The sequence below is a fragment of the Rhinopithecus roxellana genome, chromosome 12, assembly GCF_007565055.1.
Source record: "Rhinopithecus roxellana isolate Shanxi Qingling chromosome 12, ASM756505v1, whole genome shotgun sequence".
Classification (NCBI taxonomy): Eukaryota; Metazoa; Chordata; class Mammalia; order Primates; family Cercopithecidae; genus Rhinopithecus; species Rhinopithecus roxellana.
Genome location: NC_044560.1, coordinates 58805861 through 58829327, shown reverse-complemented (window position 1 = coordinate 58829327; position 23467 = coordinate 58805861). Strand labels below are relative to the sequence as shown.

General features: G+C 37.6%; 1 protein-coding gene and 1 pseudogene across 4 annotated transcripts in view; both read right to left on the bottom strand.

The window, feature by feature from the left end:
- Positions 1-23467, bottom strand: part of ST6GALNAC5 (ST6 N-acetylgalactosaminide alpha-2,6-sialyltransferase 5) — a 189716-nt gene that overhangs the window by 148892 nt on the left and 17357 nt on the right. The gene's annotated exons all lie outside the window — the stretch shown is intronic.
- Positions 226-1401, bottom strand: LOC104668289 (annotated as a pseudogene). Its single transcript, XR_004060503.1, has one exon. The product of XR_004060503.1 is annotated as an adenosine deaminase pseudogene (transcript).

The window sequence follows — 23467 nt, the reverse complement described above, 5'->3', positions numbered from 1 at the left end:
CCCATGTGCAAGGGCGCTGGTCCCTGGCCAGGGCACATAATCAGAGAAGTGATACGGCCATGCCGAGGTATATGTGTGTGCAGAAATGGACACACAGGCTTCAGGAGCATCAGTAACTGACGATTGAGATCATGGTCTTCTTGGAAGGAATAAATGTAAAAATGCTGCTCAGCCCCACAGAGTTGGGGTGACTCCACAGGGCGAAGGCGTGGAGGGGTGGCATCTTCAGAGGTGCTGCCCTGCAAAGGCTGAAGGTGGCATCCCATAGGCTTTATAGAGCAGGTCGAGAAGCTCCCTCTTCTCATCTTCTGGGAGGAAACTAGATTTGGCTGCATTGATGTTCAGCCTCTTAAACTCCTCTTCAGTAAAGCCCATGTCCCATTTGGTCATCTGGTAATCAGTGTCCAGGGTGTACTTGAAGATGAGTGGGTCATCTGTGTTGAGTGAGTAGTTAGCTTGGTCATTTTTGAGCCAAACGACTGCATGCTCTGTGTCCGGCTTCCAGGCACCAGTGAGGTAGCTGGACCAGGGGCAGATCTCCTAGTGCATGTTTTCCTGCCGCAGCCTGTCATAAAGGGCCTGGTCTTCCAGGGTGTGGTAGCCATGTCCCAGCCTCTCTATCTTGAGTATGTCCACAGCCTCTTTTACTACTTTGGCCGAGCCCATCTCCCCAGCATGGACAGTACAGTGAATGCCGCTCTTCACAGCCTCCTGGTAGGCCTGGACATGTCCAGGCAAGAGGCTGCTTCCTGGGATGGTCTCATCTCCAGCCAGGTCAATGGCCACCACGGTCTACTGCTGGTACTTCTTACACAGTTCCACCACGTCAGGGGACCAATTGGGCTGGTGGTGCATGCAGCACAGGATGGACCAGGCCTTGACCCCGAAGTCTTGCTCCCGCTCCTGCAGGCCCTGGCCCACTAGGGCCACCACCTCGTCTGGGGTGAGGTCCCCTTCAGCCTGGTTCCAGGGGATTGGCTCCACTTTGGGGTTGGCAAGCAGGTGCGGACTGTACCGCACCTCCACGTACACCACGCCCTCTTTGGCCTTCATCTCTATAAACTCATAGGCGATCCTTTTGATAGCCTCCCAGCAGCCAGCAATAACAGGCATGTAGTAGTCAAACTCGGCCAGGAAGTCCGGGAGGGTGAGTAGCTTGTCCATGCCAATGACGTTCAGCAGCCCCTCTGCTGTGTTAGCTGGGAGAGCGATCCCTCTCCTCCTGCCATAGTATAAGATGGTTTCAGGCTTGATGGCTCCGTCTAGGTGGACGTGCAGTTCTACTTTGGGCTTGTCGAAGGCGGGCGTCTGGGTCATGGTGCCCGCGTGTGCCCTGGCGCTGCTCCCTCCGCCGACGCTCGGTGGGTCTCTGCCGGCTCGGTGGCCGCTTGGCTTTCTCTGGGGCCCAACAAATATTCTTAATATAAAAATAGGAAAGTTTGCCTCGTTGGTTTCTTTTTGCAACAATTTTACTAGATCTAAGACCGTGTCTTGCCAGCCTGTGACAGTGAAAAATTAACATTTTGACACACCATACGTCTTCACAAAGGAACTTAGATTTATCCCCATCCTAGCTTATTCATAGTTCCTATGTTTCAGTCACTATGCTGAGTTCCTTATTTACATTATATTTTATGTAATACTTCATAACAACCCTGCAAGATGATCTTTTATAACAGCAGAATCCTCATTTTTACAGGTGTAGAAACTGAGGCTTTGAGAGTGTAAGTACAGAGACAGGTGTTGGCAGTTATGCAGTTTTTGAGCCAAGATGTGGATTCTGGCCTATCTTAAACATTTATATAGACATTTCTGACTTCCAGCACTGCACTAGATACAAGGTTGTGAGGATACAAAGGTGAATAACACATGGTCACTGCCTTTGAGGCACCTAATGTCTTACAGGTAAGAGAGATACAAACACCAATAATTTCAACATAAAACGAACAGTGCTGAGAGAAAGGCCTGAAGAGTTTTTACTGTGAAACAGCTTTCTTAAGGCAATATGAGATGCTTCATGTGTTTTACCATATGGCAGCATAGCTATAATAACCAGTGGGTAGTGATGATTTCAAGTAAGGATAAATCAAATTCCTTAGGAAATAAAACTAATATATAACTTCAGAAAATAAAACTTCAATTTCTTAGAGCATCAAAGAATTGCATAGAATTGTAAATTCACAGATATAATTGTAAAATTGTAAATTCATAGATGATTAATGGAAAAATCTATTTATTAATTCATTAACAAATGATCATTAAGTACTTGCTCTGGGCCAAGTGATGCGGCAGACTTTGAAGATGCAACGATGAACAAGAAAGACAAGAACCCTGCTGTTACAGAGCTTACCTCAGAGAAACCCAACAGAGCGTGTTAGGTGCTATGGGAAGGGAGTGGAAGGTGCTAGGGAAGCACACAGGCAAAGGTCTAACCTAGGTGTCCTGAAGGAAGTGAGGTCTAAACGGATGTTATAAAGTAGCCAAGCACAAAAGAGAGCTAAGAGCCTTGCGATCTGGAGGCAACCTGTTGTGTAAAAGTCTTGAAAGAAAGTGCTATGATCTGAATGCTGTGTCCCCCTCAAATCCACATATTGAAATCTAATCACCCATGTGATGAGGTTACAAGGTGAGGCCTTTGGGAAGTGACTGGGTCATAAGGGCAGAGTCCTCATGTATGGGATTAGCACCCTTATGAATGAAACAGGCTCCAGAGAGCTGCTTTGCCCCTTCCACTATGTGAGGACATAGTGAGAAGCCCCCATCCATGAACCAGGAAACAGGTCTTCACCTGACATCAAATCTGCCACTGCCTTGATCTCGGACTTCCAAGCCTCCAGAACTGTAAGACATACGTTTCTATAGTTTATAAGCCACTCGGTTTATGGTATATTTTGTTATAGCAGCCTGAACAGACTAAGACAGAGAGCACAACAAAAATAAGAACCTGAGAGAAATTTAGTCTGCTTGGAGCCATAGGTGGGAAAAAGAAAATGTTAAAAGGTAAGTAATAGATAGTATCATAAAAAAAAATCTATTTTATTAAAAAGGTTTTGCGCTAATTGTGCATGTAGGAAATAAACCCTTCCAGAGATTCTGCAGGTGGTTCTGCGTGCTAGAAACATCTCAAGTGTTCCCATAAATATAATGCATCAAATTAATATTTTTAGCATTCCTGATTAACAATATATGAAAACATGAACCAAATATAGAGGAGGGGACTGGGACAATCCTGAGACTAAAACTGAAGTGAGCTAAGGATGTAGCTAGAATACACTAGGTGAAGCAGAGGTCAAGACAAAGTGCAAGTATCTGTCCTCACAGCACCATTTATAAGACTCCTCCTTGCTTAATAGGAGGAAACCTCATGTCAATGAAACACATGGCATCCAAGGATAGGGGCATGTGGACACTTGGGTAGAGTTGGAGGAATTTAAACTCAGGACAAAGAGTGAGAAGATGTGGGCCTACACTTGCATGGTAAAGTACAGCGGCTTCCCAGAGTGTAGTGATGCAAGAAACTATGGAGCAGGACTTTCTCTCACTAGTACAGGTATAGCCAGTGAACACTGACTGAATGTCTCTTCTACTTGTCATTGTTACTTCACAGAAAGAGCCCTTGTCTTGGACATAGTGGTTTTTCTAAGTTGACTTGCACTGTTAGCAAATGTGACAGCCTGCTGCCTCAAGTGCTTTTTCTGTCCCTTGCTGCCAACAAGCAGGGTTGGGTGTGCTCAGAGATAATAGGAACAGGAGGCTTCACATCAGCGAGAGTAGTAAGCAGGGTCAAGATCAGAGTATATAGAATCTTACAAACCATGTTGAGGAGTTCATCCTAAGAACAGAAACCCAAAGAATGGTTTTGGTATAGAAATGGAAAAAATGAGAGTTGAATCTTGGATCCCTCTCGTGGTAACAGCTTGAAGGAGGCAAAAGAGTGAAGGGCTACAAGAAGACTCGTTAGCAGAATGTTGAAAGTGGTAGAATGATAGTGGTCCCCTCTATACGGGCAACAGTGGGTTGCTGAAAGTGAGTAGATTTAGGAAATAAATCGCAAGTGGCCTGTTGGGGTGTGTGGCATCAGTGATGGCAGAATCCAAGGTTGATAACTAGATGCATGATTTTGGAAACTGGCTTAACAATGTTTAATAGAAAAAAGAATGAGGAAATAGAAAAGGGCCAAGATGGGTGAGCCAAGAAGGCTGAGATGATGAGTTTTACTTAGAATATGTTGAAATAAGGTACCCATGGGGCATTCAAGGAGATGTGTCTAGTAAGTAGTTGGATATGCAGATCTGCAGCTCAGGAGGGAGACCTGGGGTTGAGATATAGACAAATATCTTGCATTAATTTATACACACTTCTAAGCAAAAGAGACAAGTTCAATTTCCAAACATATACACCTTCCTATTTAAGAGAACTTTCTGTTTATATCCCATGTTATCAATCAGAAGTATCTTCATTAATTCTTGTCATACCTGTACTCAACAATCAAAAAATTATAGAAGGAGTACTATTTAATAATGATATCCCTCTAAAATTAAACATTTTAAGTGGCATTAATTCTCTTTTCCATCTTATACAGACTTTCAAGAACAATTATCTGATCAGGAAGTTCAAAAGTTTAGATACTATTTTAACCGCCTTTCTCAATTCAAATTCTTACTTCACCTTTAGCAACAGTCAGGAAAGACACTGCCACTTCATTTCCCCCATAGAGGAAATGATTCCTGAAAAATGCTGCCAAAAAACACCAGTGTGAGAAACCTTAACGAAGTGGCTTTATTCTAGCTCTTGGAAAGCCCACTTTGGTTAGGGGTGTGCAACTTTTCTTGTCATATTCTCCATCTCGAAAGGGCTTTTAACTCAGATATATCACTGCCCAACAGAAAGAAGGGTTGGCAGGCTTTTTAAAAAAACATTACTTGAAATATTTTGTTGCCAGATAACAGCTTAAATACCATTTGCTACTCCTCAGTTAAGAAAAAGAAAAAGGAAGGGCTCATTATGGCTTTTCTTCCTCTGAAATGATGCTCTTTAAGACAAGAGCATCTTGTTTGCTTTCAAGTAGCTGGGTCATGCTAATGTTCTGCATGTTCCTGGAGCAGGGAATTCAGCAATAGCACGATAGAAGGCACCTTTCTCCATGTTAACACCAGCTAAAAGAGCACTCCCTCTAAGGAAAGCCTGCAGCAAATTAAAGAGATTAATTTATTGCTCCCTTCCCTCAAATATTCCTGTATATGTCAAATAAACCTAAATATACCCCAGTGCATTTATTGGAAATATTTTCTTGATAGTTTATACATGGACCCCTATTTGCAAAAGACTGACTCAAGAAACTAAGATTTTATTCTATGAAAATAACTTTGCAATACCGAAGTTTTGTCTTTACGAGTGGAAAATATATTTTTAGTCATTGTCAACACATAGAATTGTTAGTATTTCACAGAACTCAAAGAAAATCCCCTTCACCCAATCACCATTTGAAGAACGGTGCCCTGATAGTTAAAATTATTTTCCTTAATAATTAATAAGCAAGAATAAGGCTGGTTTCTGATTTGGACATAAGCACACAGTGGAGAAATACACTGTTCCCTTCCCATTTGCACCCGTCTATACCTTCTGTCTCTAAGTAAATTTAAGGGGAGGGTGTCTCACAGCCTGACCCATACAGCAGGGAACAGCCACAATCATTGTTAACCTGACATTAGGAAGAACAGCTGGACAGTTTGCTTCCAAGATAATAAGAACGAAATGGCGAGGCTGGAAGGGGTCTACTCTTTCCATGCCCAGGAAATCGTAGCCCCATATCTCTGACTCTTGTAAGGGGTTATCCTGCCACCTCACCCTTCCTCAGAGTCTCTACTCCTTTGAATAAGCATTAGAAATAAACACGATGTGCTCGCTGTCTTTAGGGAAAGTAAACAACAAGGCTATTTAGTTTCTTTTTCATTTCACTTTTGTCAAAGTCTAACTTACATAGAGAATGGTGCATAAATAACAAGTGCACAAGTGAAAGTATTTTCATAAAGTGAACACCTCATACGAACAGCACCCTGATCAAGAAACGAAGTACTGTCAGCACCCCAAAGTCCTTCCTCTCCTCCACTCGCCCATTCACAACCCCCTACAAGGACATATACTAATCTGTCTTCCTACAGCATAGATTCATTTATGATTCATTTAGCCTATTTTTGAACTTTATGTAAATGGGATCATATAGTTTGTATGTCTGTTAATGACTCTTTTTTTTTTTTGTTTAGACAGTCTCACTCTGTTGCCCAGGCTGGCGTGCAATGACACAATCTTGGTTTACTGCAACCTCTGACTCCCAGGTTCAACTGATTCTCCTGCCTCAGCCTCCCAAAGTAGCTGGGATTACAGGCATGTGCCATCCTGCCCAGCTTATTTTTGTATTTTTAGTACAGACGGGGTTTTGCCACGTTGGCCAGGCTGGTCTCAAACTCCTGACCTCAAGTGATCCGCCTGCTTCAGCCTCCCAAAATGCTTAATTACAATCCTGAGGCACTACACCTGGCCGAATAACTCTTTTCATTTAATATTAGGTTTGTGGGATTCATTCGTATTGTGTGCTTTTGTAGTTTCTTCATTCTTGTTGCCATATGGTATTCCATTATGAATATACCACAATTTATTTGTTCAAATATTGATGGATATTTGGGGCTAATAAACTGTGTTGTTATGAACATTCTTGTACATGTCTTTTATTAAAGGTATGGATTCCTGTCACAGCACCCTTAACCATGAATTTGAGTCCCTTTCCCTTTCTCTTCTCAACTGAGCTCTAATATAACCTTCCTCTGCAAAGACCAGATCCCTTACCGACCTCACAGACATGTGTAGTAGACTTTCACCCTTCTTACCATCTGGTGTCTATTCATCCTTTTCCCAGGAAAATGACCTATTTACAGCCCAAGTATTCAGGTGGAATTTCTTCCCCAGAAGCATGCGGCTTGGGCCTATGCTGGTTAGAGCATCACATTCCTGTTTTATTTTTACAATTTAGATAAAATTCACAGCTGTGTGAATTCACCCACTAAATTCACTGAACTCGATGGTTTTAGTTTATTCAGAGATATGTGAAACCATCCCCACAGTCAACTTCAGAACTTTTTTTTGCCCTTTAGCCATCACTCTCCTACCCACACATCACCCCCAGCCCTGAGCAATCACTAATCTACTTTCTGTTCGTATGGATTTGCTTATCCCAGACATCTCATATAAATGGGATTATATAATATGCGGTCCTTTGTGGCTGTCTTATTTAACTTAGCATAATGGTTTCACGGTTTCAAGTTTCCTTCGTATTGTAGCATCTATCACTAACTACTGTATTTCATTGCATCTTATGGCCAAATAACATTTAATTGTATGGATATGCCACATTTTATGCCACATTTTGCTTATCTATTCAACAGTTGACACACATTTAGGTTTTTACCTTATGATTACTATGAATAATGCATTTGTGTACAAGTTTTTTGTAGCTAGATATTTTCATTTATATTGGTATATACCTAGGAGTAGAACTACTGGGACGCATGTAACTCTATGTATCACCATTTCAGGAACTGCCAGTCCATTTTCCAAAGTGACAGCATCATTTTACATTTTCACCACCAATGTATGAGAGATCTAATTTCTTTCCATCTTTGCCAAAAGTTATCGTTATATCTTTTTGACTACAGCCATCTTAGGGGGTGTGAAGAGTTGTTTCTTTGTGATTTTGATTTGCATTTTTCTGATGGCTAATGATGTTGAGAATCTTTTCATGTGTTTTGTCTACTTGTATGTCTTCTTTGGAGATATGTCTATTGAGATTCTTTGCCCATTTTAAAATTGGGTTCATTTGTTTCATTATTGAGTTGTATGGATCTTTGTATATTCTGGATACAAGTTCCACAGGGGATATATAATTTGAAAATATTTTCTCTTATTCCATGGGTTGTCTTTTTACATCTTGATAGCATCCTTTGAAGCACAAAAAATTTTAATTTTGGTGAAAACTAATTTTTTGTTGCTGTTGTTGCTCATGTTTTGGGAATTATACCTAAGAATTCATTGTCCAATCTGAGCTCATGCACATTTACCCCTGAGTTTTCTTCTTGGAGCTTTATAGATTTATATGTACATACATCTTGGATTTACATCTTTTATCAGTTTTGAGTTAATTTTTCTATATTGTGTGAAGTAAGGGTCCAATTTCATTGTTTTACATGTGGATATACAATCATCCTAGCACCATTTGTTTAAAAAATATTTTTAATGAATAACCTCAGCACCCTTGTTAAATTTGGGTGACCAAAGACATATAGATTTATTTGTAGACTCTCAATTCTGTCCCATTAATCTATATGCTTATCCCTATGTTAGTAACATATGTTTGATTATGGTCACTTTATTGTAAGTTCTGAAATTGGGAAGTTGTGAAATTTGAAAGGCCTTCAACTTATTCTTTTTTTAAAAGATTGTTTTGACTGTTCTGGGTCCGCTGCAATTCTATATGAATTTTGGGATCAGCTCACCAATTTGTACAAAGAAGCCAACTGGCCTAGAGAATCCCAGTTGCAACAGAGATTGCACTGAATCTGTAGATCAATTTGAGGAGCACTATTATCTTAACAAGATTAAAATCTTCCGGTTCATGAACATGGGCTGTTTTTCTACATATGTAGATCTTCCGTAATTTATTTCGGTAATGTTTTATAGTTCTCAGAGTATAAGTCTTACACTTCTTTTGTTATGGTTATTCTTAAATATTTTATTCTTTTAGATGCTATTGTAAATAGAATTATTTCCTTCATTTCAGATCATTTATTTCAATTATATAAAAATATAATTAATTTTTGTACGTTGATCTTGTGCCCTGCAACCTTGATGAAATCATTTATTGTTTTAACAATTTTTGGTGTATTCTTTAAAACTTTCTTTATAAGTTCATGGCCCCTTTTTGCTTTTTTTCTTTTAAAGAAACAATCACAATAAAGAGGGAATCAGATGATCTCAATGTATCATTTTATAACACTTTTCTGGATATGAGAAGGTAACATTTTCTGATCCAGAGGAAAAACATGAAAAAGGAATTAAGAGGAGAGTGATACATTCCACTTTCAGAGTTGACTGTGCAACTGGGCTGTCCAAAAAGATATCATGCATAATATTTGCTATTACAAATATGTTGTCCCATTTTATATGGCTATCTCATGTACACACTCCAGAGAAACTTAAAATCAACCATAAAATAAAGTGAAAAAGCAAAATCCAAATCAATAAAGATACTTTGGGAACTCTCAAAAAGAATAAACAGAATTTTATTTGCTACACTAAGCAAAGAATCAAGAAAATGTCAACCAGTTCAGAGGACCAAATGGAACTTCTCCGCATGTAGAAAATTCACTCATAGATAGCACGAAACATTTCTCATGCAAAAGGCCTTATATTCCCAAAGTATCCTGTTCTCTTCTTTGTTATTTATCAGCAGTTTTTGAATGTACCATAATTTATCCTCATGTTTCTCAGATACACTGTTTGATGACTTGTAATAAAAGCACTAAAATGATACTACAGTAGACTCCGAGAACATGTATCACCACAACCTGACTTGAATGCTTCCACATAAATCCTAGGTGCTAACCCATACTAAACAGTGCCCACTGCTCCCTGGGCTGGAGACAATCTCAGTGCTGCCCTCTCATGGCAGATGCTGAGAGGGCATAGGTAGGTATTGGCAGCAGTAACCACGCTCCCTTTGCAATTGGGAAAAGCCCTAAAAGGCTGACCAGTATGTTGTGATGTGTAGTAAGACTTTTCATTCTACAGAAAATACATTGGTGACTAAGAAAGCACCATGTATCCTATGAATCCATAATTATTTACATCCTTGGAATATTTTGTGGTCTGCATTGATGTGTATACATTTACCAATTATGTGTTTTCATCAGAGAAGGATTTTGGAATTAATGTACCACAAACACTTATTGCAACTATTCCATCTCCTCAGTCTGTGAGTTCTAAAGCAAAACATCTTCTCATTCAACACTACTGAGGAACTATGTAAAATGTTTACTTAAGTGAGAACTACACTGACATCTAGTGAGGCTAACAATGTGCTAACTGTAAATAACATCTTATTTGCTAAAACACTGATGTTCTGAGAACATATTAATCCATAAGACTGTTCACAATTCCTTATCTCAATAATTATATATTCTGATAATTCTCAACAAATCAACGTGATTAAACTATGAAAAAATTTTCACTAGTAATAAATGTATCTAAATAAGATTTTTAAATTACTGAGGAAATAAGAAATATGTAAGAAACATAAGAAAGGTTATTCTTATTTGCAAAATGTAAAAATGAAAAATTTGAAAATATAATGATTTTTATGTGTGTTCACTTTTGAAATGAGATTGATCGCTTCCTTGCTTTCATTTTGTTCAATGTGAGGATGCTCAACTGCTTTGACTAGGTATCAAAGGAATTTATTAAAATCCTAGAGAGAAACCCAAATAATTGGCTCTATTTTTGGCAGACTTGATAAACATTTTATTTAGCAAAAGGATATTTTAATTCTGGGATAACATTAAAAGTTTCTTTGAGAAAGGAATATCCCAACGTATTGTAACCTACAAAATCTTTAAAAATTGTAGCTAAGAATATAAAATTCTGGTTACTATGAATGCTTGTGGTGAAAACACCAAACCTTACTCATGTAATTTCACATCTCAAACAGATTTCAGTATTTACCCTCCCCCATCCACCTTTCCTACATACCAACCACCTGCAACGGATTTCGTAGGATTTTAAAGAGTTTAGATGAACTGTTGGAACATCACCATCTTCGCTTATGAAGCTGCACTGCTGAAAGATGACATTGTGAAAAATAAAGGTTTTTTTCTTTGACTGTGACCTCAATTGCTGAGTTACAAGTGACAATAGGGTGCCTATTAAGTCCTCAGGGAAGGCCCATTTGGCACAGCTGGATACAAGGGTTCCTTGCCTAAAGTTCCCCCCTGCCTCTTCCTGTGCTCCAACCTCCCATGCTACCTGACATCATTACCTACACTTGGCTGACTTCTGGCATAACTCCCCACCCAAAACTCTTTAGGCTCGCGAACACTGCTTCCACAGGGGCGGTGGCAGGTGGGCGGTGTACACAGCAACAGGCCTATCTGGGTCAACACAAGGTCAGTTACCAAGAGATCTCAATTCATGCAGCTCCAAAGTAGATTCAAGGCAAACTTAAAAAATTTTACGATGACTCAGTTTCTGTTGAAGCTTCCAAAAAGATCAAGGGAGAAACTTAAGAGATTTGACAGATTTTAGAAAGGCAATTGGTACAATAAAAAGTTTCTTCTACAGAGGCTTTCCATAATGGCATTGTCTTGAACCAATTTCAAAGGTGAAAAACAAAAATCTAGAAGCCTACCACCTGGGACTGATTTGAAAATGTTTACATTTGTGTGCCATGGCCACATCTCAGGGTTAAAGAAAACCCGAATATAAATAGCGTCTCTTCTAGGCTGGGAGCGGTGGCTCATGCCTGTAATCCCAGCACTTTGGGAGGCCAAGGTGGGTGGATCACGAGGTCAGGAGTTCAAGACCAGCCTGACCAATATGGTGAAACCCTGTCTCTCCTAAAAATGCAAAAATTAGCCTAATGTAGTGGTATGCACCTGTAGTCCCAGCTACTCAGGAGGCTGAGGCAGGGAGAATCGCTTGAACCCAGGAGGCAGAGGTTGCAGTGAACCAAGATCATGCCACTGCAATCTAGCCTGGGCAACAGAGTGAGCCTCTGTCTCAAAAATAAATAAATAAATAAATAAATAAACAAACAAATAAATAGTGTCTTCTATTGATGGCTAATATTTCCTGAGTCCTTCCTATGTGCTGGGTATTGTGCTAAATTGGTAGCACTTATTATCTTACTAAATCTTCCTAATAATTCCAATGACGTAGATACTGTTACTCCTTACACATCATAGAGTGGATTGAAGATCAAACATAATTAAGCAAATTGCCCAAAACCACTGCCAGCAAATGGCAAATCTAAGATTCAAATCCAATTTGTCTCCAAAGACACTGAAGCATTATACCATAATTTTCCACTTCTGGTTCCTATGCCTTCCTAAACTGATTTCTTCTTGTCTTTTACACCACTTCTATATCTCAATATGCTGCTTTCATCTTTCTCTGGTATGAGTTATGAAATCCAAATTTGTCCTTCCTCCCTCTGCACACCTCTTTCTTTCTTTCCTTCCTTATTAACAAACTTTTACTGAGCACTTACTCTATGCTAAAATATCTTCTCAGTGCTGGTCTCCTAAGCTTACACAGTTGTTGGGGGCAGGATCTACATTTTTTCATTGTGCTACACCTTATGCCTGCCAAGATGGGGCTAAATTAAAGAGTGGATATATGGATGATATTTAGAGCAAAATTCTGTTGTCTAGGAACCTCACGGTCTTGGGCCTACAGAGGTGAATTTGGGCACCCTAGTAAATGATACTTCCTGGAGAGAACAAACAAGTTATGGTGAGGGAGGGACGTACAGCTTTGAAGAACTCCCAGCAGCTAGAGGCCCTGGCTACTCAGTTGCATATTTAATTCTCCTCCCCTTCTTTGCACAACTGGACAGGTTGAGGTGCAAAAACTTAAAAAGAGAAATTCAGTTATGTGTGCTGAGCTTACCATGTGTCCTTTATGTTGGTTTGTCTGTTTATTGGTTAAAGGACTCCAGATATAGGAAAGTTGATTACTTTTCTTCTTTCCCAAATTTCTTCTATATCAATTAAAAGTGACCACCCTATTTTCAAAAATATGCAGTTGTGTGGCATTGCTGAAGAGTCTTCTGTTTTTTCACCTTAGACATGCAATGTTTTATTTAAAAGTGAGATTAATTGCGGTGGAATATTTAAAATACATTTGGATGCTTAGAATTTAAAGGAAAGTTTGGGACAGTGCTTTTTGTTCTATTCCTATTTATAAACATATGAACTATTCATAAAGATGAGTATCAGAATCCACATTTATCTTTGCTGTTTACAAGTAATGCTGAATGCCTTCCAGGGCAAATGGAAAATCACTGTGACTGAAGGGGAGAAAAAAAAAACCCTAAACATGGTTCTGTTTAAGATCTATCTTAAGGTGTTACTGCTTATTGCAAAATGCAATCTTTTGAAACAACATCAAGAAAAAAGAAGCCCTAAATAACAACAGCAGTCATAAAAGAGGTATAGTCTTTTTTTCTGTCCATAGTAACACTCTCACGAGAGTACTTTTATGTGAGACTGTCATGTACAAGTTGTGAAATCAAGCTTCCTGCAAGTGTGAGCTCTGAGAGACTTGAGAAATTTTACAACCGTTTAGCTACTAACTCAATAGTGAACAAAGCAGATGGAATATTAGTCTGTATAAACCAAATAAATTCTCAGCTGCACAGTCATCTTCACAGAATCTTTGGAAATAACAGATCATTATTCTTTGCCAGGGCCAGTGATAATCATTTCCATGCTAGTCTTAAGCTTGTAAGTACATATGACGCCTGGTGGGGCTAGTGACAGTATATATAACTGAATTTAAAATACATAGATATGCAATTTATTTTTTGTAAAAATGCATGCTAAGACAATTGAATAGGGGAAAGCAGAGTTTTTTCAACAAATGATGCTTGGACAACTGGATATCTACATGCAAGAGATGAAGCTGGACTCTCTCTGTCACATCATGTATACAATTAATCCAAACTGACTTGTAGACCTAAATGTAAAAGCGAAAACTACAAAACTCTTAGAAGAAAACGTAGGAGTAATTCTTCATGATCTTGGATTAGGTGACAGTTTCTTAGATAAAACACCAAAAGTTTAAGTGAGACAAAAATAGATAAATTAGCATCATCAAAATTAAAAACTTCTGTGCTTCAAAGAACACCATGAAAAGACAACCCACAGAATGGGAGAAAATAATTTGCTAATCACGTATTTTATATGAACTTGTATCCAGAATATATTAAAAACACAACTCAAAAATAAAAACAGTCCAACAAAAATGGGCCCAGAATCTGAATAGACATAATCCAGGAAAGATATACAAATAGACAATAAGCATACAAAAACATGTTCAACATCATTCTTCATTGAAGAAATGCAAATTCAAACTACAACGAGATACTACTTTATACCTGATAGGATGGCTAAAATTTAAAAAGACAGATGATAACATGTGTTGGCAAAGTATCTTCACGTGGTCTCTGTGTCCTACTGTCCTCTTCTTACTGGCAGGACTGTAAAATGGTACAGCCTTTTGGAAAACCATTTGGTTGTTCCTTAAAAGGTTAAGACTCAGGTTACCATATGATACAGCAATTCTACTTCTAGGTATATACCCCAGAAAAGTGAAAACATGTGTCCCCTAGCCAAACTTGTACTTCCGCAAATAGAGGATTGCTTAAGGGAAAGTTTTATTGTTAAAAATATACATGATGAATTATTACTACATTGAAACATTATATTTAATGATATGATAATTGAGGTTTTCATTTGGAAAGACTTGATATTATTTGCTGCCAACCTCTCAATATAATCATTCACTTTCTCACTTGAGAATATCTCATGCACAAATCGATAAATGTAGTGTAATCTCATTTATGCAAAAACACATATGGAAAAAAAATCTTAAATTCTAACATGTTTATAATGGCTATGCTATCTCTAGTTTATAAAATTCCTTAAAATTTTTTATTTTTCTATTTTTCTGCATTTCTAAATTAACCATATTAACCACTTAATTTACAAATAGTATTTTAGAATTTGTCATTGATACAAGCACTCACATTATAGAATACCAAGAAAAGCTGGTATTTAAACATTCAAAATGTTTCTTAAATCTGTTTTTATTAAGCAAGTTAACAGTTAAGTAAGGGAAATCCATAGAGCTCAAAAAAAAAAAAAAAAAAAAAAAAAAAACCTGAAGTAAAAATCTAGCATAATGAATGGACATTGCAGACAGCGGCTGCTCTAAGTGTAACTGCTGATCCTTTAACCTAGAGCTTTGCATTTCAACAGCCATGTGCAGGGACGAGAGGCACAGTCTTGAGCCTAAGCAATGAGGGAAGACCTGAAAAACCATGACCCTAAGGAATGAGTAAACTAGAAAAAGAAAATCCAGCAAGCACAGGGAAAGTAAAAGAAAACGTGCCTGTTTTGTCCTTGGCTCTGGGTGAAGAATAAAAAAAATTCTCTGCTTCATAAAAGTTTAGAATTCATAAAAATGATATAGATTTGTGATTTGCATTCATACCATTGGCATGCGTGCACAAGGTCTGGGCTTATTTTAGTAAAGCTTTAGTTCTAGTTAGTAGAGCTTCTAGGGGCTTGGCAAAAGCAAATGTAATCTTTCTTTGAAGGAGTGCATTTTCAATATAGAATATGAAGAATTCCCAAAGATATAGTCCAGGTGAACATAGAGTGATGATAAACATACACATCTGCATGAACACAACACATGTAAAAAATATGTTCCTTTGAATGAAATCAGCACAAAAACTAAAAACATACTTATACTTACAAAGGTTTAAGTTATTAGTGTTATCAGATACATAAATAAAATGTATATAAAGAAGAAGATACTATGACAAAGACCAGGATGATTAGGAAAATAATCTAAAAATAGTAAATAAAATTATCAAAATAAAATACTAAGGAAAAAATACTTGACGGATGAATTAAATAGCAAATTAGATACAGCTAAATAGAGAATTTGCAAACTGAAAGAAAGATCAGAAGAAACTGTCCAGAATTCATCATAGTGAGACAAATAAATAAAACATTATGAAGAGAATAGATTAAAGGGAGACAATGTACTTACTTAAAGAGACAACAGTTTAGAATACCTAAAAAGTAATGACATTTGCCTGATGGCAAACAACTCAATATTAACAATGATTGGGAGAAAACACAGGAATTAGGTTTTCTTAATACTGAACAAGAAAATAACTGATGTGGACAAAATAAAGATATTTTCAAAGAAAGTAAAACAGTATTTACCATCAACAGAACTTCATCAATGGACCTTTCAAAAATTATATTTCAAGAGGAAGAATGATGGAGATCTAAGTAGAAAGAAGGAATGATGGTAATCATGGGTAATATTCAGGTAAATCTGTATCAATATTGACTATCTGAAACAACAACCACAATAATGCTAACACCCAGTTTGTAAGGCTTAATAGAAGAGGACTAAAATGCTGCGATACAATGGAATGTAAGATTGGAGTTGACTAGAGTTAAAATGCTAAGGTCCTTGAATTATCTGGAAATATGATAAAGATATTAATTAATTCACTTATAGGTGGAATCTAAAAAAGTTGAACTCATATAACTAGAGAGTAGAATGATGGTTACCAGAGGGGTAGGGGTGCACCTGGGAAGATACTGGTTAAGAGATACAAAATTTCAGTTAGACAGGAGGAATAAATTCAAGAGACGTATTGTACCTCACAGTGACTATAGTTAGTAACAATATATTGTATTTTAAAAATTGCTAACAGAGTAGATTTTAAGTGCTCTCACCACAAAAAAAGGTAAGTATGTGAGGCAATACATATGCTAATTACCTTGATTCAGCCATTTCACAATGTATACATATACCAAAACATCATGCTGTACACAATAAATATACATAATTTTTATTTGCCATTTAAAAATAAATTTAAAAATAAATTAATTCATTTAAGACTTTGGTAATATGCATGTTAAAATTTTAAGTATGTCATTGAAAGAATAGAAATCAAGCATTTAATTTTTAAACTAGTACAGGCTAAAAATGGAATAAGAGAAGGGGAAAAAGTGGTCCAGGGGATAAGGAGAGTTAAAAAAAACCCCAAAGCACAGAATGAATAAAATGCAAAGCCAGTGTTTAAATAATAGGGGAAAAAAATTCCAATATATCAATAACTTACAATGAAAATTACAATAAATGTAAATAAACTAAACATGACTCTTAAAAGGCAATGATTATAATTTTAAATCAAAAATCAATTCCAGCTATATAGTATTCATATAGGACATACACAGCATTACTCTTAATATCAGATGAGAGAAACCCCTGATCTAGGTTCTATGCTTCAGAGTCTTAAAGCTCAAGGGATGGATCTTGGACCAACAGCAACAGCATCACTCAGGCATCTGTTAGAAATGCTGACTGTCAGGCCCCATCCCAAATCTAAAGATTCAGATTCTGCATTTGAAGAAGCTTCTCCAGGTGATGCATATGTAGTATTAATGTTTGCGAAGCACTGCTTTAAATGGCACATGATATAACAGATTATAATACACAAATTATATTAAAGACCACATTGACACCTTTGTCATTCTGTCACAGCATGATCTATAATCCTAAACATCCATGGTTGTGTCTAATACCATTCACATTCCAGAAAAAGTACTTTTCCACATTTCCTTGTCCTAAATCCTTGAAGCAAATGGTCACTGTGTTCAAATGCCATAAAGATTTGTAGGTTATACTGCAGCTAAGAAGGAGCTAGTCACTGCTTCACAGTGTGTATGGTGGGAGGGGAAATAGAACGAGAAGAATTTGAGTTATAATAAAAAGAGAACCTATGAAAAAAAACTCAGGAGGAAAAAAGCCAAAAAAATAAAATAGACAAGTAGTCTACTGACATTTTAAAAAACTAGAAATAATGCAAGTGGGTAAATCTCTATCAAGCATTCATCATAAAAAATTTTCAAACAACACATTTTATATTTAATGAAGATTTGATTACTAGCCAAAATAATAAAAATGAGCCAGAGAATTATTCTGATCTAATTTGTAACTGGAATCGGTCAGATGAGACCTTTGTAATTTAAAAATCTTTCCTAAGTGAAGATATAATTACTGAACAAAGCAATTAGGATGTTTGTGGGCCTCTATTTGTATTGCTGCCTCAGGCTCTGCAAATATTATGAGCAGACTTGGACATACATGAAATATAAGTACACAGAAAGACTGAAAATTGTAGGATGGAAAAAGACATAAAAGGCAAACACTGACCAAAGGAAATCTTAATGGCTATTTTAATTTCAGCAAAACAAAAACAAAACAGACTTAGACTTCTGAATACATAACATGCTCACATTTAGCTTTGAAAAAGACTGCAATACCAAAAACTGGCAGAAATAAACCAAAATTATATCATTACTTACACCAAAGTGGTAGGAGTACAGGAACATTTTCCCTCTCCTATTTTTTCTATATTTTTCAAAAATATACATAATTTTTAAACAAAGAAATACAATTAGGGCAACTAATAGCTTCTTTTCTCCCTTTTAAAAAAATTTCTAGTTTAGTTTTGTGTGTGGAGGTGGGAACGGCTGGAAGTAGGACAGCCTCCATGGATATGAGAGTTGGAGACTCAAGTGCTACCACGTGGCTGAGAAGGAAGAAAAAAGAGGGGGTTACTTCAAAAAATGAACGGGAACACTGGTGTTCATCGCAGCATTATTTTTAATAGGCAAAAGGTGACAACAACCTTAGTGTCCATCATCTGACGACTGGAAAAACAAAGTACAGTATATCCACACAATGGAATATTATTCAGTGTTAAAGAGGAACGAAGTTCTGATACATGCTACGACACAGATGAACCTTAAAAACATTATGCTAAATAAAAGTAGTCAGACACAAGATGACAAATATTGAATGATTTCACTTACAGGAAATATCTAGAATAGCCAAATTCATAGAAACAGAAAGTAGAATTGAGGTTACCAGGGACTGGTAGAAGGGGAAAATAAGGAGTTATTAGTTAATATTACAGACTCTCCGTTTGGGCTGATGACAAATTTAGGAAACTTCCAGTGATTGTTCAATCTAGAGGCTAAAGGAGAGCTCAGGCAGCAAAATAAAATAATTGATTTTATAAAGAGCTTGTTGGCAAGGAGCAATGGTCTTCTTAGACTCACCCTTTTACTTGAAAGCCATCAACCAAGACATAGAAAATGCATCCCCTGCCAGCTGGCCGTCACAGAAGAGGCAGGCTCCAGTGTCTCTAATGACGGAATTATTCTACCCATGGACTGGAAGAATAGCTGGAGTTCTGAGATTACACCAAAATCAAGATATCATAGCACATATTTGAAAAATCTAAGCAATAAAGAGGAGCTCAGAGATCTTATACAGTACAAAAAAAGGAATCAAGAAGATGGTCATAGAATTCAGTAAGTTGGGTTAAAATAAGATAAAGAAAATGTTTTGTAAAACTAGAAGATGAGAAAGAAATACAAAAGAGGTTGTTAATTAAGAAAAATGTGATAATTATAGCTATTTGTGCTGTACAATTTCTTTTTAGGAAAGACAGTATATCAAAGTAAACTTTTACTCTATGTGGTCAGGGAATTAGATCTGCACCATTTATGGACAGGAAATCGAATCACGGAGCAAAAGCCAGGAAAATAAAGGCAAACGTGAGGCTGCATATGTACAAAGGACTACCCCACTGCCCATGAAGATGGCGATCATCTCTAACAGTGTCCTGGAAGCCTGTGTGAGGTTATCGCGGGCCATACCCTCCAAGTAGCTACTGATCAACTGAAAGGGATTTAGAGAAAAGTGGCAAGAAGGATTAAGGGACTATTGGGAATGATTTACAAAACTTAAAAATTGCCTGAACACATTCTGTGCCTGAGCATACAGGTGGGAGATGAAAGAGATGGAAGCATGCCACAACTGAAAAGTGCTAAGGGTTGTAAACAGCAGGGAAAGAAAGGGGTTTTTAAGCTACTAGAGGGATAAATGTGTCTTCTGGATTAGTAAATGGATAATTTAGTGTAAGCATCAAGACTATTTCCTCATTATTCCAACTCTAATTGAAATAGATTTTGGTTTCAAACTATTAAACAAGATAACTCTTTATAACTGGGATCTAACAGCAAAGCCATCCCTTCCTTTAAACCACTGATCATGCTATATTTAAACCACTCATCATGCTAAATATTAATTCAGCACTGCTGAATTAATGTACACATAGACCCCACATATCCAACATAGATGAATAAAAAACTAGAAGGAATACATTTAAATGTCATATATACACATGTCGATTGTATGAAAATACATTAATGTATCAACAGTAATTACATTTTGTTGGTAGATTTATGAATAATTGTTAACTTTCCTCTTTTTTTTTTCCTTTTGTCATTTTGAGAAGACAATGAGTATACATGTATTTAAAACTGGGAAGGAAGCAAAATTTCTTTTTCAAAACTAGCATCCTGGATTTCTTCTTCCTTATTTCTTTTCGACATGCTATACTGGGGATGAGGCAGAGGAAACTTCTCAGAGAGAACCATTCCATACTCTTATATATGGTCTACAGGCATAGTTTGCTACGCTGCTGAGTTTTAGTATTGATAGGTTGGCACAAAACCCTGGAAGAGATATAAAGTAAGGTCTGGGTGCCATTCCATCCCTTAAACCTTCCAAAGGTTGAGATACCAACAGCATGCTCTGTGGGGGCACTAAGAATGGTCTTTTACTTGTCAGACCAGTCCATATTGTGATGTATAACTCCTTGGAGGACCTGATCTTGCTCATCGTAGAGGGACACCATAGTGCTTATGCCAGAAAAAAGCCTAGCTGCTACTCTTCCCTAGCTGTTGTAAGTCCTAGTCAGAAGAACTTATCTTTGACTAAGTGATTCTTTTGCCCATTGATGTTCTTTTATCAAACAGCACATCAAATCATGTTCAAATGTAACATCTCTTTTTTTTAATTATTATTATTATTATACTTTAAGTTCTAGGGTACATGTGCACAACGTGCAGGTTTGTTACATATGTATACATGTGCCATGTTGGTGTGCTGCACCCATTAACTCGTCATCTACATTAGATATATCTCCTAATGCTATCCCTCCCCCACCCTCCCCACAATAGGACCCGGTGTGTGATGTTCCCCTTCCTGTGTCCAAGTGATCTCATTGTTCAATTCGTACCTATGAGTGAGAACATGCGGTATTTGGTTTTCTGTTCTTGAGATAGTTTGCTGAGAATGATCATTTCCAGCTGCATCCATGTCCCTACAAAGGACACAAACTCATCCTTTTTTACGGCTGCATAGTATTCCATGGTGTATATGTGCCACATTTTCTTAATCCAGTCTGTCACTGATGGACATTTGGGTTGATTCCAAGTATTTGCTATTGTGAATAGTGCCGCAATAAACATACATGTTCATGTAGTTGTAGCAGCATGATTTATAATCCTCTGGGTATATCCCCAGTAATGGGATGGCTGGGTCAAATGGTATTTCTAGTTCTAGATCCTTGAGGAATTACCACACTGTTTTCCACAATGGTTGAACCAGTTTACAGTCCCACCAACAGTGTAAAAGTGTTCCTATTTCTCCACATCCTCTCCAGCACCTGTTGTTTCCTGATTTTTTAAAGACTGCCATTCTAACTGGTGTGAGACGGTATCTCATTGTGGTTTTGATTTGCATTTCTCTGATGGCGAGTGATGACGAGCATTTTTTCATGTGTCTGTTGGTTGTATGAATGTCTTCTTTTGAGAAGTGTCTGTTCATATCCTTTGCTCACTCTTTGATGGGGTTGTTTGTTTTTTTTCTGGTAAATTTGATTGAGTTCTTTATAGGTTCTGGATATTAGCCCTTTGTCAGATGAGTAGATTGCAAAAATTTTCTCCCATTCTGTAGGTTGCCTGTTCACTCTGATGGTAGTTTCTTTTGCTATGCAGAAGCTCTGTAGTTTAATTAGATCCCATTTGTCAAATTTGGCTTTTGTTGCTTTGCTTTTGGTGTTTTAGACATGAAGTCCTTGCCCATGTCTATGTCCTGAATGGTATTACCTAGGTTTTTTTTCTGGGGTTTTTATGGTTTTAGGTCTAACATTTAAGTCTCTAATCCATCTTGAATTAATTTTCATATAAGGAGTAAGGAAAGGATCCAGTTTCAGCTTTCTACTTATGGCTAGCCAATTTTCCCAGGACCATTTATTAAATAGGGAATCCTTTCCCCATTTCTTGTTTTTTGTCAGGTTTGTCAAAGATCAGATGGCTGTAGATGTGTGGTATTATTTCTGAGGGCTCTGTTCTGTTACATTGGTCTATATCTCCGTGGAGTCCTTCACAGACATTGAAAAGCCCATGACAAGCCACCCTTTCTTGCCTTTTTGGAACCCAATCAACATTTCATGTCTGTGTAGCCAGAAAGAGACACTCTCAAATACTGGGAAGAAGCAAACTGGTGTCATTTCTCACTCTAGTACTTATTCTTGGTTCTGGTTCTAATTATAATATCTGTACCTGCTGTGGTTTGATTGGGGGTCTTCCAAAATTCAGATGCTGTTAATCTGATAATATTAAGAGGAGGGGCCTTTAAGAGGTGATTAGGCCATGAGGGCTCCTTCCCTTGTGAATGAGATTGGGTGTCTTTACAAAGGCTTGAAGGAGGGAGTTTGTTCTCTCTTGCCCTTCCAACTTCAGCCATATGAGGATGCAGCATTCCTTTGTTCTGGAGGATGCAGCCCTCACCAGATAGTAAATGCCGGCACCTTTATCTTGAACTTCCACCCTCCAGAACTGTGAGAAATAAACTTCTTTGTAAATTTGTAAATTTCTTTGTAAATTACCCAGGCTGTGGTACTGTGTTATTGCAACAGAAGATTAACTAAGATAAGCTTTCACTGCTGTATGCTCATTCAGTTGGGATACCCTGTTCTCCATGACATCTTTCTCTTTTATTTCTGAACTTTTGGATTAAAAGCCCATCCCATTTCAACCCGAGCCCCAAATCATACACGGTTGCTACTGAGAGTAATGAGCATAATTCTTCCAGGGATTAGTGATGATGGGAGCTTCAGTCAGTGTGGCTGGGATTTGGTAGTGGGGAATACACACAAGTTCCTGCAGTGCTCTTTCCCTTTTCCATGTTCTGGAATACAAGTGGCACGTTATCACTTCCTGCGCTCTGATTGCTCAAAACTTGTACAAGCGGAATAAAAATGAAATAAACCAGCTTTATGATTTTCAGTACAGAGCAGAGACAGATACCACTTCAGGTAATGAGAGACAACTTGGCTGTATCCCTGAAAGCAGCCTGGTAGATGCGAGACATTGCCATATAACTCCAAATATATGCCCCATAAAACTGGAGTTCATTCAGATGTATACATTTGTGTTCCCAATCAAATGTTTTTGAATGAATTAGGAACCAGGCTTCTTTTGACAAATTTTACATTACTTTACGGCCAATTTCCTTCTGATGCAAGTGAAATGGAAACTTTACTGTCCTTAGAAGTTGTTAACACATTTAAGTGATTTGAAAGAATGATAACTGCTCTGTCTATAGCTATGTGGGAAATGAAAGGAGAGAAAACCATTCTCTACCCAATACTTCCAACAGATCTATACCTGGTAAAATTTATTAT